The sequence below is a fragment of the Amphiura filiformis genome, chromosome 11 (assembly GCF_039555335.1).
Source record: "Amphiura filiformis chromosome 11, Afil_fr2py, whole genome shotgun sequence".
In the NCBI taxonomy this organism is placed as follows: domain Eukaryota; kingdom Metazoa; phylum Echinodermata; class Ophiuroidea; order Amphilepidida; family Amphiuridae; genus Amphiura; species Amphiura filiformis.
Window position 1 is genome coordinate 60,599,811 of NC_092638.1, and position 19,251 is coordinate 60,619,061.

Sequence of the window (19,251 nt, forward strand, 5' to 3'; positions counted from 1 at the left end):
TGGAATTAAAAGATATAATATGGAAACTGTTTCAACTCGTGAGACACCAAAAACGTATCATATTATCATACTAGAAATATATATTACAATCACCCAATTGTGATATTCACATTATACCGCTCATATCGTTCAAATTAAAGGCCGTACATACCGTACAAATACCACATAATATCTTTCGAATCTTAGTAGTATTACTTCATACATGTTTGTAAAACCATCCAGTGTTTAGCATTAATTCCAAATCATTTAAACGATAGAAGTTCCGCTGCAATTAAAAAAAATTACTTATTTGTATTATATGTGGGGTTCACCCAAAAAACATCAAGGTCGCAAGCCCGGCAGTTCTGAGGCCGGAAACTTGCTACCAATGGAGTTCCAATTCATTTATACCCCTGTGGGGCATGAAAGCAAGGTAAATGGCTAAAGCCCTCTCGAGCAATTACAATTTCAATATCTCAAAAAATTCCCCCTCACAACGGCAATTGACTCGTCCGTTGCTAGTAAGCCAACAGCTCAATAACGTTATTGCGTTTGAAAATACGACGTATTTTTGAATCATGAAAATGATAAAGATATAATACCCTTTTGCCATTTCATATTTTGTTAGATTCTGTGAGTACCTAATATCCCGGCCTAATACGGTACAAATTAAATTGTCGTATGGTCAAATCAAATGTTTTCGATCATTCATCATATTCAAGGCAAGAATACAGTACCATGTAATTCGACTCCTTTAATGAACAAAGTAGGATGAAATAAAGTGTACTTTTTCAGGAAGGTATAATCACATTAGTACATAATACGTTTTCCTACATGCAGAACAAAGCTAGAGTAATCGACTGGATGCTAGTCTTGATATATGTTGGGGATATAATTTAGAAGTTTTCCGTTGGCAAAAGGAGATTGATCAATTCTTCGGGTTAGTTGTAGCACATATATTACTTGACATTTTTGTCTCGTTCTAATTATAATATTGTACGTAACATTTCAACTAAAAGCATTCACTAAACTTAAAATATTCCAATAATATCCCAGCAAGTTGTATTTGCTGGTACATGGTGTTTATATTGCAAGCCACACCAACTAGGGCAACTCCACCATTTTACAAAAATGAGTTTAACCCAGCATTTAATTGATAACATATAGTTCTTCCTAGTGTGTGAAAGAAGGGCTCAAATCCACACTCTAATAGTCTTCCATGTGCACTTAACCATGGTTTTCAAGAAGAAAGAAGGCCCAACCCCATGGAGTTGGGGCTTTCTTCAACAAAATATTGGGTATATTACGGAAGCAAAGCCCAACTCCGGCTCATATTGAAGCCTGTACCACTGACATTTCACATAATATGTAATAATGTATTTTCATGTATTAAAGGTCCCCTGATCATTCTGTCTCTAAAATATTTCAGTATGTTATTGGAAGAAGTGCCCAACTCTGGCTCGTATTAAGACTTGTACCTTTGCAATGGAAACATCATAAATTGTTATAGCATTTCACATAGATGTAATAATGTATGTTCATGTATTAAAAGTCCCTTAAAGTTGAAAACATTCTGGCTCTAAAGCTTTTCCAAATATAGAGTTGGGCCCTTTTTCCTCTTAGGTATTCAATTGTCTTTACGAGTTATTAATATTATCTATTATTTAGTTGTTGGTAGAAGAGCTTTAATTGCATTCATTTGTCTATGCTTCCGTGAAAAGAAATTATAATGATAAGAAAGCCTGTAAAAAGTGTTAATTCATAAATAAGGGATTTAGTGACAGATATTTTATCAAGCCATACTATCCCCATTGCTTTGTCTACTTGAAGCATCTCAATAAAAATATCGATAGGTGTAATTGAAGAAAGAGGTATATTATTTCATCTTAAAGGTACCTTGATTCATAATTTCTTCTGGAAATGTGAAGAATTGCTACATATTTAGGGTAATACGATATAAGTATTAAAATATTCGAAAGATATCTTAGATGAAAACTGATATACCTAGATCTCTTTTGTAAGGAAGAGGATACTGACACAAGAAAGACAAAAAAGTTCTATGCACTATACAAATTTTGTAGTCTAAACTTATCTGTCTAAGTTTATGCACAATAATTATTTTGATAAACATTTTCCCCCTTTTTTGTCGTGAGTCAAAACCACCTCGAAAACTCATTGTACGGATAGTCGAACTCGAGGCACGTGAATTTCATTTCTTTCCGTATAAACAAGATTCAGCGAGGCACTTCCTGGACCATTTCCTATACTCTGGCTAATTCTGTCTTCTTTGTTGTCAATAGAATTGGCGTGGGTCTTCGTTACCCGTCAGGTGTAATAAATGTCCCTCACATCGAACTCATCGCGTATGTTCTACACACGACGCAGCACGATTAGTTTACAATGCCATGGTTAAACACCCATTGTGTTTCTTTTGTGGTAAATCACACGATTCGAAGAAGAGTCTAAATGCTTCTGTTTATTAAGTTAACTTTCTGATCTCTAAATGAACAGAAGTAAAACCAATAAAAGAGTGAACAAGTGAAACAATTGCCCGCAGTGATCACCCTAATTGCCGAAAAATGACTTGTGCCCCAATCAGACCCGGTGCCCCCAAATCATTTTCGGTGCACCCCCATGTGATGACCCACGCTACGTCACTACAAACTTACGTATCATATTACAGAAAGATGAGGAACATCAACCACGGGGGAAAGGTAAAATGTTTTATAATATCTCAATGAATACTACGCTCACCTTGAGTTCTATACCGATCGATACGGTAATATAAACAACATGTTTAATGACGCTTAAAAATCTAAATGAAAATGTTCTTCCTTAACCCATTTTAGCAGAATATTACGCCACAAGTACATTATTCTTAAAAGCCTTAACACCCTACGTTCCTCTGACTGGGTTATTATTTATCATCACCATTATAGTACCTAGATGTATGAATAAAGTCAACCGGTTTTCTTTTCCAAATCACTGCTAGATTCATTATCAAAATAGTATGCAGGCTTAATGCACAATTCAAGTCACATTCGCGATCTACTCAAGACCCTCGCCTATTACACTCTATACCCTTTGCGAGATACTTAACTATCTTTGACGTCGTTTCGAGCAATTTGTTTTCGCCCGTCAATATAAAAACATAAGAGATTAGGGAAAAAATGGAGGTCTTGATTGAACCAGAGGCGCGGAATATCGGCGGCATAGATGCATATTCATCAGGCCTGTCATGACAGCAGGTCGATAGCAGGCAGTCAGACAAGAGTAGAAGTGAGAAGACTTCAAAAGCATCTCGTAATTGTTGATTGCGAACCATGGTGATCAAACAATCCCTGGAGACAAGGCAAACACTCCGGCTGTCAATACTAAGTAACATCGTGGCTTACTTGAAATCAAACCTTCAATACTATGAATGAACAGGCGACCACAAGTCCGGCAATGTTTTTTTCCCGAATGATAATCACTTTCTGGTAGTGGTTTGTAATTACTGCAGCGAGTGGTTCGGAATAAAAACAAATTATTCAGTCTTGGCAGGAGATGGTTAATACAGATATAATAAGGCTTTTTGAGTTTCTATAAACGACGCTTTTACTGATTTAAAAAAAAAAAAAATTTGTGATTTTTATAAACCTACTACAAATAGCAATAATTTAATTGGTAGACCTCTCCACATTATGATGGTGGGATAGAACAATTCATTTCCTCTCATTTGTGCCGAATCAAACAGTATTCTGTCAAGTGTAAAAACATTATCTTAAATTACCGCTGAGGGAGCAGTGATGTAATACATTATGAGCTCAGAAATGTCATGAATGTCTTAGTACCGTGCTCTAGTTTAGCTTACGACACAGGGAATACAAATGCTTTATGGGTGCCCGGTTTGTCAGTGGGTTTTCGCTATCGTTACCCTTTCATCGGGTAGGATATATGCAACTGTCCGTCAAAGCCCATGATTATATATGTACGATGTGCTTTACGCATGGTGTAACTTATTTTAATGTTATTCAACTGTTACGAGTCGTTAGTGACTCAAGGCCAAAAACACCATTACCCAAATTCACTTCAGAATGCACAACAAAACACATTGTTTGATTAAGTTAACAATATCTGAATCTTTAATGAAAAGAAAAGTATGATTTAGCAATAATTTGTTAATGAAAATAAATACATACAATCATTCAGAATCAACAAAATACATAGATTAGGAATGTTACTTATCCGGCAATCTTCTTGTTGAGTATAAAGTTCTGTTGCACTGACTTTTCCGGATGACTAATTCATTTCAGTCTTCGGAAACTTCGGTTCGCGGTTCTTGTGTGTTGGAGAGACGAAAATGCGCCAAAGGAGGTAGTGAAAACCAATAGTGCTTGATTGTCTTGTCAACACAAAGAAGTGACAGACTGAAATATCTCCATCAACTAACTGTGATATTTTTCTAGACTAGCATAGTGTGTTATCCGACTGTCAAGTGGAGCAGATAGCGTGCATCTCCAAGAGAAGAGTTTACGGTCAAGATAGAAGACCATTTGGAAAACACTAGCATAGCAGCTAGGATAGGGAAAACATATTCTTCAGGACTTAGTAGACCAGGGTTTTTCCTTGAGTAGACAGGATCTTGGACATTGCCTGATCTTGGATCAAGAATGAGACCATCAAAGGAATCTCTTCAGAAAGTCAACCAATCAATATCTCCAGGCGTAGTTAAGTAACCATAGCAAACGGAAATCTTTGTAGTATAGAGCATGTTTCGTTACCTTTCCTCATCATATTAATGTTTCGCCTTCACACTAATTTAAATTCGAAGTGGCCAATTTCCATTCTATAAAAATACTCAATGCACCTTCTTCGTCGATGTAATATAATGGAAAATCAGAAAATTAGTAGTCATTGATTATTAACCATGACCCACTTCAACAGGAGTAGGTTGTAAATCAATACAAAGAGTGCTCCATGCATAAGCTATGTATGTCCATAAATTCATTAAAAAAACAGAGTCAATGAAAGCACCTTAGAATTGAAAATTGAATCAATGTACGAGTTCGTGTAGAATCAATGAATATAAAATGTTGAATGTTCCTTGTAATTGTTTGAATGAGTGCAATCTAAGCAAAGAGTAAAATGTCCTGAAGGTAATGCCACCTTTGTTTAATGTAAGACAATTTAAAGGACGCCATTACCCTTTGTATTAATGATAGGATATAAAAACAGATTACGACTTACATGAGGATTTGGAGTAGAAGAGAATTATGGTCTAGGAAATCGAGAACCCCATCCAAAGGTCAAAAATTGAAGAGGAGTGAAACTCTTAGGGATTAATATTGCTTTGGACCTAGTTCTAAATATTAGGCGACTACTATTTGCATTAGTTATTTACACATGGAATGCTGATTACGCACTTTGTCGGTAGCTTGTTTAATATGAAAATACTGGTGCTGTAATGTTGTTATAATAAAGATTTATATTGACTAAAAGAACGTTACATGCCCTCGCCATTAAAATCTCCGACCAGAATCGACAAATCTATATGTTTTCATTCAATTTTGAGATTAAGCAAATGTTCTTGTTTTCTCACGTTTTTAGTCATTGCTAAATTTATACTTCATCGCTGAGCGATACCGATTGGTTTTAAACCAATGAGGTAGAGTGCTTTTTGTTGCGTTGGAAAAAGCCGCTCCCTAATTGGTCAATTAGCAATCGCTCATCACTCAGCGATGGAATATAAATTCAGATTTACTTACTTGTCGACTAAACATTTTTCGGAATAATGGAATATTATTTTGTTTAAGCAGAGTGAGACTATGATATTTCCTATAAATTCATCTTGTGCCTTATTTCACCATATTGCATATCCCGAAAGCCTAAAGTAAATTTAATCCTGACTATGCGCACATCCATTCACTGCGTCAAGATGAACTGCGCAGTAAAGATATGCGCATCGGTGTTTCGTATTTCAATCCATAATTTTAAGAGATACAGACTATACACAAACAGGTAAAGTCCAAACATCACCTGTTCATGAAGGCCGATGAGCGAAACTGTTACGCATATACCGTGTATTTTTACGGTCTTTTGCGTAAACGCAAAGACAGGCAACGCTCTATCGAGTATACGCGATCGAACGATGGTCTTTCTGAAATGGGTCTTCCAGTCTGTGACATGCGTTTATATGTAGAATGGACACAGGTGTGTTTGGTCATTATATTACCGCATAGAACTTTTTTTCTAATGAATTTGATTAAATCTATCATTGAGAATTTGATTAATCTGTGTGACGTTCCCACTTTTATCGCTCAAAGGATGGTTTGAAGTGGACATTTCATGATTACGTAGTGTTTGCAAATACGTCATAATTTACACATTGAAGACTTAAATTCGTCGTAATTAATTTGCATTTAAGGTCAAATCCAACTTTTGTCCTATTAGTCTTTAGGATGCTTGTTTTTGTTCGAAGATCTTTAATTATCATTCTATGTTTCTCTTTTATTACTTGCGATGGTGAAAAATTATGTTTATTATATTCAATTCCCGTCGATCATGCCATTGTTTTTCCATGCATTAAGTTGTCTATACTTCCATGGAAAGAAAATATGATGACACGAAAGCCGGTAACAAATAATGTTAAAGTACAAATAAGGTATTCGGTGACGGAAATTTTATCTTGTCATAGTATCAATATATGCCTATTTGTAGCATCTCTAGAAAAATATCGATATTGTGTAATTGAAGAAAGAGGTATCTTAAAGGTACCTTAACTTAAAAATTACTTATAAATTAATTGAAGAATCGTTACATCTATATGGTAATACGATATGAGTTTAAAATTTTGAAAATCTCTTTGATGGAAATCTAAACTAATAATGCCTATACCCTATTTTAGGAAGGGAGTTGTCACGAAAATACTTAGCTTTATACACCGTGCACAGTTTGCTGTTATCTTATCTGCTATAATTAAAGTTAATACGTAACTTCCACACTTGATTGATTTCGTAGTGCAAAGATTTTGTTCTTTCACCGTCGTTAGTTTAAATCAATTTAAACATTCTTCGTATCAGGAAAATTGAACTCCAAGTAAGCGACGTTCATTTTTCCCTTACAAACAATGCACTACCTGAATCATTTCCTATACTCTGGCTAATTCTGTCTTCAGTTGGTACTAGAATTGGCGTGGGTCTTTGGTTACCCGTCATGTGTAATGGCGTGTAAGGTTCTGCATACGAGGCGGCAAGATTAGTTTCCAATGACATGGTTAAATACTCATTGGTTGAAAAGTTTTCTTCTGCTATTGCTCCTTTTGTAGTAAATCATTCCATTTTTAGAAATGTCGAAGCAGTATAAAATTATGGGCTGGTGTGTTAATATTGCAACAGGAGCTATAAACAAAGAACAAACACAAGCATATTACTTTTGCAATCAGTTAATACCTTGTCATAGTATAAAAACAATAACGAATACTGAATGAAAGTTTTAACTTCCACACTACCCTATTTTTCGCTCACCTGGAACGTTTTCACTAGTCCGACTAGCGTCTTATGGTGATGGTGAAGTTGTGATGATATCTTGTCTACAATCGGGATATTCCTGCGGGAATATTCTTTTTGTATCCGTTCGAGCACTTTGACGTTTTCCCAATCAATATGGTGACCTTTAAATCTTACCAAATGTTCCCTGACCGCTGATTTGGAGCCGCCATCAGTAGACTTGTGTTCGTTAAGACGTTTCCCAAGCTTCCTGGTGGATTCACGTCAAGGTTTTCGAACGGGAACAAAAAGAATATTCCCGCAGAGTTCTTGAAGCCATCCACATAAGGACTCAAAAACCAAGACTAAATTGTGACCAAGGATTTGAAATATATCCTATTTGGGATAACCTGCCGATGCCCAGGGAAGGCGGCACTACATCGTAACATCCTATGACGTCATTCTGTCAATCACATGATGTCATCAGTGAGGAATAGCCCCATTGTAGACAAGATATCATCACAGCATCATCATCTGCTGAAGACGCTAGTCGGACTAGTGAAAATGTTCCAGGTGAGCGAAAAATAGTGTAGTGTTGAAGTTAAAACTTTAATTCATTTTATCTACCACTACGTATGAATATCCACTCGTATATAATAACAGATACTGTTTTTGTAAGAGTTGTGTTTGCAACTCATCGCTGTGTGTATTTCAGTAAGGTAACGTACTATTATTTACGTCAATTGTTACACCTGTTTTTTGCACTGGATACCCGAAAGGCTAGAAAAGCCAATATTGAGGCCCCAATTAGAACCCACAAATTTAACGGACAGTTGCATTAATCCTCCTACGGGCTGTCTTTGATCGACATCCTTGTCCTTTTCACGACTAAATCATTGATGGAAGCAATCCTTGACTAATGGCCATTAGCGGTGAACATATAGAGGTTATTGAACGCAATATTTAATATTGTCGTCTTTAACAAGGACAGTTTTGTAATGTTTCATTAAACCTGGTTAATGGTAGTCACAATGAGTCAAAATAGCCTCGCTGCCAGTGACATAGTTCAATAATGTCCATTTAACATTCATAGCTCAAAAATTGACCTCAGATTGTATTGTGTGAGTTTTTGTGCCCAACACATGTCAAAGGTCATCCTCTTATCGGGTTGAATAACTTTGTCCTGACAGATGAGGATATTTGGAATCCTAGTGATACTATTATCAACATCGTGACATTCATATGATTACGTTTTCCCATACTTATATGGATAGTTATCTTCTAACACTAATACTAATACTTGCTGATATATCTGTACATTGCTATCATTGTAATCGGAGACATGAAAGCTTCTTAAGGCAAACTCATTGACAGGAAAAAGCGTGGTGGAAAATTGATTATCTTTTCTTATAGCCACAACGGAATAGCGCTTTGCCAAAACGTCTCTCGTCTTATCTAGAAGTAGCATTTCCTTCTGTTGTTGTATTGTTTTTGTTCCGCTTTAGTTACCGACAAAAATTGTTTTCCTATCGGTTTTAACTTGTACCCACCAGCTTATAACTTCCATATCAGCTCAAATTTAAAGAAATGATAAAAGTTGAATCCGCCTCGTAATGGTCTATCTGAGGATAATGATTGTCACGATTACTGGATGTGCGGTTAGCTTCCACTATTGATTTGCAAGTCAGTTTACTGCACTTAACTCAACGATTTTGTTCCGGACAGTCCTGTTCTTCTCCTGACGTCTACCGACTGCATTTGTCGTCGCCAAAATGATTTTGGAGATATAACCATATTAAATCTCCGCATAGATATTTGTTAGTTTTGTATATTTTTATCAACATGAAAGTTGCTTATCATAAAACTGATTTTGAAAAATCGGAAAGGAACAGTGTAGTTTGCAAACTACTATAATCTGTCGCGTCTCAAGGTGAGAGTAACGAGTAATGTTGGATTTCACAATCGCCCGCTAACCTAATCCCGCGAGGTATATACATACGCGTATACGCGCAATTGCTCCGTACGCTGGCGATGTAAACGTATTGATTTGAATCTGACTCCGCAAAATCCAACATGGCGTTACTCTCAACTTGAGACAAGATACATTATTTCATCTTTCATTTTTTAAATACAAGGTACGTTTTCCTGAATCTGGGCTCCCCAAAAGCACATTATTATTTTTCTGGATCAGGAAAAGGGGAGCCAGCGTCATGAATAGAGACGAGGGCGCCCACTTCTTAAGTCACGTCTATGATCCTCTCCTGGCTGATACACCATCTATTAAAAACTTCGGTCGAAGTTTTGCCACAAGTTTAAAAAATAACGGTTAGTTCATGAAAAGAAGAAGTGAAATTTAGCAAAACGCGACGAGGTTTATTTGCCCGTAAGAGAGCTCTATTGTTCCGCTATTGTATCCGCTATTGTATCCACTATTGTATTCTATTCATAAAAGCTACTGCAAGAATCGCGGCAAACCCTGATATTGCTGATGTCTACCGCCGGCGTTTCGCATTTATTAACAATCAAAATTATCCCATACTCTTACATTTATAGTCTTATTCTCACCTTTTATATAATATTCAGAAATTGCAATTCGGAAAACTACTAACTTTTCAAGTGAAAATATATATTCCATCGAAAATATATCAGACTTAATTGTATACATAGAAATCTATTATACCCAACCCATAAGTGCCCAATGCACCCAAATATCCCCGCAAATATCTCATACACGATTTTATTCATTCATTTTGGGCTTTAAACACTCAGAAGTCGTCCAAAATGGCAACATCATCAGCATGATCAAACCAGGAATAATAGACAAAGGGATAGGCATCCTAGTCTGCTGCCCTCTTTCGAAATATGTATCCTAGGTCTCACAATAGGCGGATTAGCGGCCATTTTGTCTTCGACATCACGTGTCCTTATATTTTAGTACACAAATATATAAGTTAACAGGTTTACTATTTTAAAATTATATTTTGAGTATACAATATATTCTGTGAGTAAATAGATCAAATGACGATGATTGTTTAGGTATTATATGCTTGATAGAATTAAACTGTTTGACCAGCTAGTATTCTCCTCCGCCGTCAGTGTGATTCCAGTCACTCCACGTACCGTGTTGCGAAGGTGGAGGAGTCTAAAGCTGTATTGACGAACACGCATGCGTTAAAAATATGTAGCCTAGGTCGAACAATAGCGTGACGTAGTTTCCGGCATTGTTCCTATGCACTTTCACCCTCCTGATCAAACCCTCTATGACTTGTTCACAAGTTGATGCTTTACAAATTACCCTCACTTGACCAAACACGCATAATACATGATCGAAACACCCAGCAGAGTTTAACATAAGATTATGAGGCTTGTCTTAACGATTCAAAAGATGCCACTTTCTTACCCACTGACACTAGCTAATTTGCATGGCAGAAATCTATAGTGCGGACACTCTTCAGTCGCAAACCAACAAAATTCGTGCTATTTTGGCGTTCTTGCAAAAGAAATCTCGTGAATCGAGTGCCCTCTCAACAATATCCCTAGATGTTTGCCAATAATGACACTCTAGAAACGCCAACATAAATCACCCAACAGCTTCATTTTAAGAATTATTTCAGTATCCAAATCAATAGGAACAGAAAGAGTATGGTCTACACATTCCAGGAAAATGTTTTATTTGTTTCTTCCGCCATTCTATATTTCCCTAAAATTATCACATTTTTCTCCAAAATCCTATGTAAATGATTCTCCACGCTACGCAGAAATTATGTGCGATAAATCATACAAATTTGCCACAATTTTACATCACTTTAGACAGTATTGCAATATCTTGATGATTTTTAGGCATTTTGAACGACAACTTGAGTATTTTCAGAAATCAAATATCGCGCCAAGGGGATGTCTCTCTTATTCACGCATTCCTTTACAACGCAAACTTGTATCGAATCCCGGTGGTTTGCGACCAATGAAATGTCCGCACCCCTGGATTTATTAATCCCTGGTATGAATTATGTATTAGATTTGTCAAGGCAATAACCACGATCCGTTTTGTAATAATATAAAAGTACTTGCAATAGAATCCCGCTGAGTTCAATGAACTGCGCCCTGAAACCGATGGAGAAGTGCCCCATAAAGAAGCTATCCCATTGACCTCTATTAACAGGTCAGTGAGCTCTCCATACACAAATGAACAAGTACAATAGGACAAGGCCAGCACCTATTACCTGCTTAGTAACATGTTATTTTGAAGTCTTGAAGATTAGCAATCGTCTGTGCATATGAACTGCGCATTTATGATGCAAAATATTAGTTCTATATAATATAAAATTACAAATACTGGTATTATGATATACAAAACGACTAATAAAATCATGTCATCATGGCGTCATGTCAAAGGTTCATTATATCCCGTATGTTTGTCTAAATTCATATATATATTTGAAAACAATTTCTACACCAATTTAATATGTACTCAGGTGGAACCTTGCTTTTTTAATTTTAATTTCTTTTTATGTAACAAATTCAGGTTTTTCCATTACGCGGGGCCGCCGGGCAATACAAATTTAATGCTAACATTGAATGAACGCAGAATCAAGAATGGGCGTTTCTAGTACATACAGCGTCTGACTCTACCTGAGGACCTAGCCTAAGTCCCATGGGCTCCAAGAGTGGCTCTCCATACAAACATGAACAAATATAATGACGGGTCGCCATTGCTCTCCATACACAAATGATCAAATACAATGGCGAGTCCGACTGCCATGCAAATGAGCCAAATGAGCAGACCCTCTCAAGGGCCCTCTCAAAGGTCTACCACACAGATCATACTGATCTTTATGTTATTACAGCGAGGCCCACATACAATGTTCAACACAAAGTGAACGATGTTATAACTTGGAGGGCTAACAAACCAACACCGCCAAATTCGACTGACGTGTGTACAACGTGGGATGCTATGAGGAAATTGAATACTCGTTGTCTGATCATGCATGTGTGTTTATGGTTCGGATAGCGGTTACTTAGCAACTCTCGTTCCGCCTTGGGTTTATTGAATACACTCTATATAAAGTCATCAATATGTCATTTCCAGTCCTTGGCTGAACTATTGGGTTCAGCTATTAATTTTTTTAATAATTCTGTTACCCCATAGCATTAAAAAACTAGTATTTTGATAATTAAAATAGCTGGATGCGGTATGCAGCTGACTGGGGTGGTTACGGGTCGTTAAAACCACTAGAACCACAAACCGCGAAATATGGATATCCAACTAGTTTGCCCGCAAATCTACAAAGAACCGCTAACCGCGAAATATGGATATCCAACTAGTTTGCCCCCGCAGGGTTACAAAGAACCGCTAACCGCGAAATATGGATATCCAACTAGTTTGCCCTCGGAGCTTCAAAAACCACTCACCCCGAAATATGGATATCCAACTAGTTTGCCCCGCAGGGCTACAAAGCACCATTAACCGCGAAATATGGATATCCAACTAGTTTGCCCCGCAGGGCTACAAAGCACCATTAACCGCGAAATATGGATATCCAACTAGTTCACCTCGCATGGCTACAAAGAACCACTTAGCGCGCAATATTTTTTACCTCAAAAAAAGAATTAATATCTACCAAAAAACGTTTCAAAACGTAAAAAGCGGCCAAAGTTTAAAAAATCTTTCCTGTGTGGCTTTTCACCCTTTTTTAAACTTGGTCCCATTTATGAAAGTTTTTAAAGACCCATACGAAGTCATCTATAGGCTACTTGTTGGTTTTCTTAGTTGTCAATGTTTATTTTGTAGAGCAAATGAATTAATGTTCGTGCGTAATTGAAGTTTTTTCCGTATAGACGTTACAATGTATTTTGTAGCAAATACTCACTTTGTTAAATTCTTCATCGTCATGTGCGATTCTGCGCCTTATGTACAGATGTAGGGCCTATATGTAGCAGGTTGACACACAGTCAATTTGCTAAGTATATATAATACTCTACTACTCTTTATGATCACGCAATATAATAAAACATAAACCTTGAAATGTTTTTGATAATACATACGGTAGCCTACGTCATATTGCACCGCTTTCGAACAGTCTTAAACCTATAAGAGTACATTGTTGCATGTAAAAATTAGGACTCATTCTTCATGTTAATACTACTTTACTGAATGGGACCAAGTTTAAAAAAGGGTGAAAAGCCACACAGGAAAGATTTTTTAAACTTTGGCCGCTTTTTACGTTTTGAAACGTTTTTTTGGTAGATATATGATAACCGTCAATCGTGAGTTAATTTCTGGTTTTGTGTAAAAGAAATTTATTCAATCAATAATTAAACCCGTTTCAGATTTTCCCTGAAGAAAGTATCAATTTTGGTGAAATTTTGCTCTGTGTTGAAAATCACGACTCTATGATTACGCTCATTAAATGCACGCATTTTCTACACCCTTGCATTGTACACGTTTAAAGTGTTGACAATACATTATTGATTAAATGTATATTTACTACCATAAGTATGCTTGTACCCAATCGATATTCGCCAACATGTTTTATACGGAATTCAAGTAATTGTGGCCTCGACATATGTGAGTGAGGTGGATTTGTAGGCATCAGTCGAATTATCTGCACACAATTGGGCTAGTTTGGAATTGGTTCTATACCCAATTAAAACAAAACGGTGCTACATGTAGTATAATGAGTAATAATAAGAAATTATGGGTTATGGCCCACATGAAATATTAAACCAAGCAAATATTTTCAGGCAATTTGTACACAGAAGCAATGTAAGTGTCGCTGATAAAATACCGTAGAATTCCGTCTAGAAGCATATATGCCTCTAAACGAGGTTTTTTTTTAACGAAAGATATGAAAGGCCAATACCCTTCTCAAAAACATTGCAATAGATTGGTCTTACAATATACATGTTTGTACAGCCGCCTTTATCAGTAATATAGTTGTTCAAACTCCAAATAACGTTTTTGTTGAGAGTGTCTGCCTCTTGTCTCTTGTGTCAAAAAAACCTCGTTTAGAGGCATATATATGCTTGTAGGCGGAATTTTACGGTATTCAAAATTTGGCAACGATATTTAAGGTCATGTTGGAGGTTTAAAAGGGCGGTTATTTTACCAATTTTAACAGATTTTCAATTCACTAAAGTACTGAATTGTCAAATTTAAGTTAAAACTAGTTTGATTTATCAGAAAATCAGGGCGTGTACTCAATGAAGTAATTTTCCCCCCCAATTGGGTGATTTCTTTTCGCTAATTTCGCCTATAATTTTAGGATTTTGGGTGAATGTTCCTTTAATTTTAAATTGGGCTACATGAACATCGTCCACCGCCTCCATTGTAGGTGGTGCTCGCCGCGCCTTTGGTCTTAGTAATTATGGCAACATGTGCTGCAGTCAAATTACTGGCATTCTTTCGGCACCTGCAAAGTGGCTCAGCCAAAAAGGTCAGACATGCATATTTCATTTCACATTATTGCATTACAGTATTTATGGATTTTCAGTCATTCATGCTCGCACATCTCCAAAACTTAATCACGTCTCTGCTCTCTTAACTCATTAACATTTAATAGGAACACATAATAATGGAATAATATCATCATCATCATTAATGGAATAATATCATCATCATCATTATCATCAGTTGATGCCTGACTTTGCAATTTGTATGTATATTTTATTGTCCTTATTATAAAAGTAACAATAGAGCGTTGATTTAGCACACATGTTCACATTTTTTAGGTTGTGACTTCTGATTGAGAGAATTTATAGACATTAATTTCAGATATGATTATGTATAAGAACACGAATATAAACACACAAAGAACACGAACACAGACACGAATAAAAACACGATGAGGAATACGAAGAAAGACAAGAAGAAGATAAACAAGGCAGCAGCAGCAGAAGAAGATGAGTATGATGATGATATGATGATGATAATGATAATGATGATGATGATGATGATGATGATGATGATGATGATGATGATGATGATGAATGATGATGATGATAATGATGATGATGATATTGATGATGAAGAAGAAGAAGATGATGATGATGATGATGATGATGATGATAATGATGATGATGATGATGATGATGATGCTGAAGAATATGTTGAAGAATAAGAAGCAGAAAAAAGGCGAAGGAAACACAAAGTTACACTTTTCATCCGTTCTTACGTTCTAAACTGTCTTATCTGAGATGACTTTGACAATAATGGAGTGTCCTTGAGGCCGATGTGTTTTCTCCTTTCGATTCACAAGCTTATATATATTTCAGGTTGCAAAAGCATTGAGTTTATTCTAACATTTACTTTCTTCCGATCTAGTTAAACTTACAAATATTGAACAAATGTGTTCCATTTGCAATTCCCTTAGGTACGTCATTGTTAGGATTAAAAATATCTCGCTTCCTTTGTTAAACAAACTGTAATGTAAAGCTTTTATAAAAACTATGGAACTCGGTTGTGTGGGCGTATGTAGCTAAATGTAAAAGTTAAAAGTGTTTTCTGCAAACATTTCAGATTTGATGAATTATACCCTTAAAATATATCACCGAATCCTTTCAGGGCATTTTAATATTGCAAAGCTCAAAGCAGACGCTGCTGCGAGTTTTTTAAATAAATGAAAAATAAGATATTTTGAATGTCAAGAAGCATTTTGCGTTGAATAGTCTTTTGAGGCGTCTTTTTGAATTGGGAAATAAGTCGAAATGATCTATTATGAACTATGGTATCGTGAACATGTCAAAAATTAAAAAACGTAAGTGAACATGCAATACTTACGGGGTAATGTTCATGGAGCTCATTAAGATTTTAAATTGATAGAGTATGATTGTATGCTTACTTTTAGTGTAACTAAAAGCAAGGTCAGTTTAAGATAGGTTGTGTACACTTACGTTTGGAATTAAGCATACAATTTAATTTCGTTCTTCAACTCAAAGGCACTATTTTTTGAATATGTCATTGGCTAAGTCGGATAATTAAAAAAACTATAACAATCAGATTTGTCAAAAGAGGGTTTGTTAAGATACCCTGCAAATATGATATAATTTTATACGGATAAAATGTCACATTTGGGTTAATATGGGGGGATTTTTTACGTACGAACACGTAGATATGTACTTGAATGGGTTTCATATTTACCAATACTGCTGTTTTCTTTGTTATACATATGTATCAGCGCGTCCTTTTGTTTAAAAAAAATTAATATGAAAAAATACGATGCGCCCCCAGCGGTTGCTAGGGAGTGGCCGAATTACGCAGTCAATCATGGGAAAAGTCAATATCCGAAGCCCGCGTAGTACGAATTCAACATATGTCATTGTATGTTTAAATTTCAATATAATGTTAGTTCTCGCGAATACACACTAAATCAGTAATTTTTGCAATTTATGTAGATCCATTTAATATCTATTGATAAAACTCACTGAATCCTTTGTGAAACTCTTAACGTTATTAACTCAGCGTTATTATTTTTACTCTCGCGCAAAAATCTAATGGTGGCTAGAACGACGATGATGACTCTGGAGGTCAAATCTTGGACCGGCAAGAGCAACCGCTGGCGGCGCACTTTTAAGAAATTACACATTTTTGATCTTTAATGCTTTCGCTGGGAACACTGATAGTGCATCGAATCATACAGCAGACATTTTCCAATATGTATAAGTCCTTTTGTTCCATATTGCGCAATTGAAGCAAACATTTAACTAAAACATCTATCTTATTAAGAAAATCATAAGTCACAACCCTGAAATAACATTTCATTACCACCACTTTATTATTATAGCTGTGACGCTTCCAACCTACAATTGAATCGATTTGCAGCTCACCATAACCATTCCTCTATTACCTGTACAATAGCGCATGGTAAGCTCAAATCCACGTTACTTAAACCCATTGCAGCTGGTTCCTATCATGGTAACACCTGCCTTGGGCATCAACGGGAAACAGTGTCTGGTCACTGGATGGTGGCATCCGGGCTATGAAAGAAAACAGTATCAACAAGGAAAGAATAAGCATTTTCATGGGTGGTAATTGGGTCACACTTTAGTGGGGAGGATTACCATTAGAAAGGGTATTACAATCAATGAGGTTAGAGATAGAAAGGAGAGGAGATAGATTACGTAATGCTTTGTTCCTTTGATGCCGATTTGATTTTCCGGTAGGCTATTCATAAAAGTGGAACCATTGTTTCGAACAAAGGGGTTCCGCCATATGTGAACGAAAACGGTATCAACAATGAAAGAATAAGCATTTTCATTGATGGTAATTAGGTCATACTTTAGTGGGGAGGAGTACACCAAATATTAGAAAGAGTATTAAAACATTGAAAGTGTATAAATGAAAAGAGATGTTATGTCTGTAATAGGTTAGCAATCTCGCTTATCCAAAAATATTCACTTATTGGTAGTAAAGTAGGTAATGGGGATACGCATCCTGCACAAGAACAAATAAACACAATGGGGAACGATTGCTCGCTACAAGAGGAAACTGAAAATATTTAATAAGAAAGAATGAACAGTTTAACAGCCCAAAGTGTTACAATTAAACATGACAACGAATAAACACAAATCCCGACCGGCACACAACCCAAGTTGAAAAAAAGCAAGGGAATGTGCCGGCATGGGAATTGAACCCACGACCTTCCGATCTCTAGACGGACGCCTTATCCATTAGGCTCCCACTGATAAACGGTGGTTAAAACTGTGTCTAATGTTATAGCAGTCATGGTATACAATTCACACAAACAAATATTACGCAAGTACACAAGTATTATTGGTAGTACTTCACGATTACTTTCGATGATTTCTGAAAGAAAAATGATAAACACAAGCTCAATTTCTATGTTCATTGATGCAAGAACAATAGAACAGTAGTTTGACTCCTTGAAACGAGAGAGAAACAATATCATTTTCCCATTTTGTGTTGTTGTGTTATTCCGCGAATATCTAATATACGGTGCAAATTTAATTGACGTATGGTCAAATTGACGTGCCAAGTGAAGTGTTTTCAATCATTCATCATATTCAAAGTAAGAAAACAGTACCATGTAATTCAACTCTTTTGATGAGTAAGTAGGATAAAATAAAAGTGTACTTTGTTTCAGGAAGGTATAATCATAATTAGTAGAGTAACAGCAGTATGGTGGCGGAAGAATTCAAATTTAGGGGACCAGTCGAGCATAATTTTTTGTCGGTTTTTTTGGGATTAAGTGCGAGCTAAGCTCGCGAAGATATGTTCAATTTTAGTCCATTTTAGCCCAGTGGGCGATAAGCTCGCAAACTTTTACCCTATTTTACCCAAGTTTATCCCGTTTTGGCCCAAAACGGGTATTTTCGGGCTAAAAAGGAAGATGCACAGAGCATTTATTGCTTTATTTTTTATTCTATTAGGTTTGTAGGGGGATGTCCCCCGTGGAAAATGTAGAGCAGACGTGCCCCGTCCCCCCCCCCCCCTCCGCTTCCGCCGTTTTTAATTAACATGATGTACTACATATCCATCATAGTAATCGACTGAATGCTAGTCTATGTTCATGTCTGGGTTCGAATTTAACACTTGTCCGTTGGCTAAAGGAGATTGATAAACTCTTCGGGCATGTTTAACCACATATATTACTTATCCTGATCTAAATGTATATTTAAAAGGAAACATAAAACCACGCTAACTATTAATAGGGCAACGGACAAGTTGACCAGAAGTTACGCATGAAACACTATGAAACACTATAACCTTCTGAATTCATCTTATGTATAGTCCACTTTTTGGCATATCCCAAAAGCCTTAGAATAGCTCATTTAATCCTAAATATGAGCA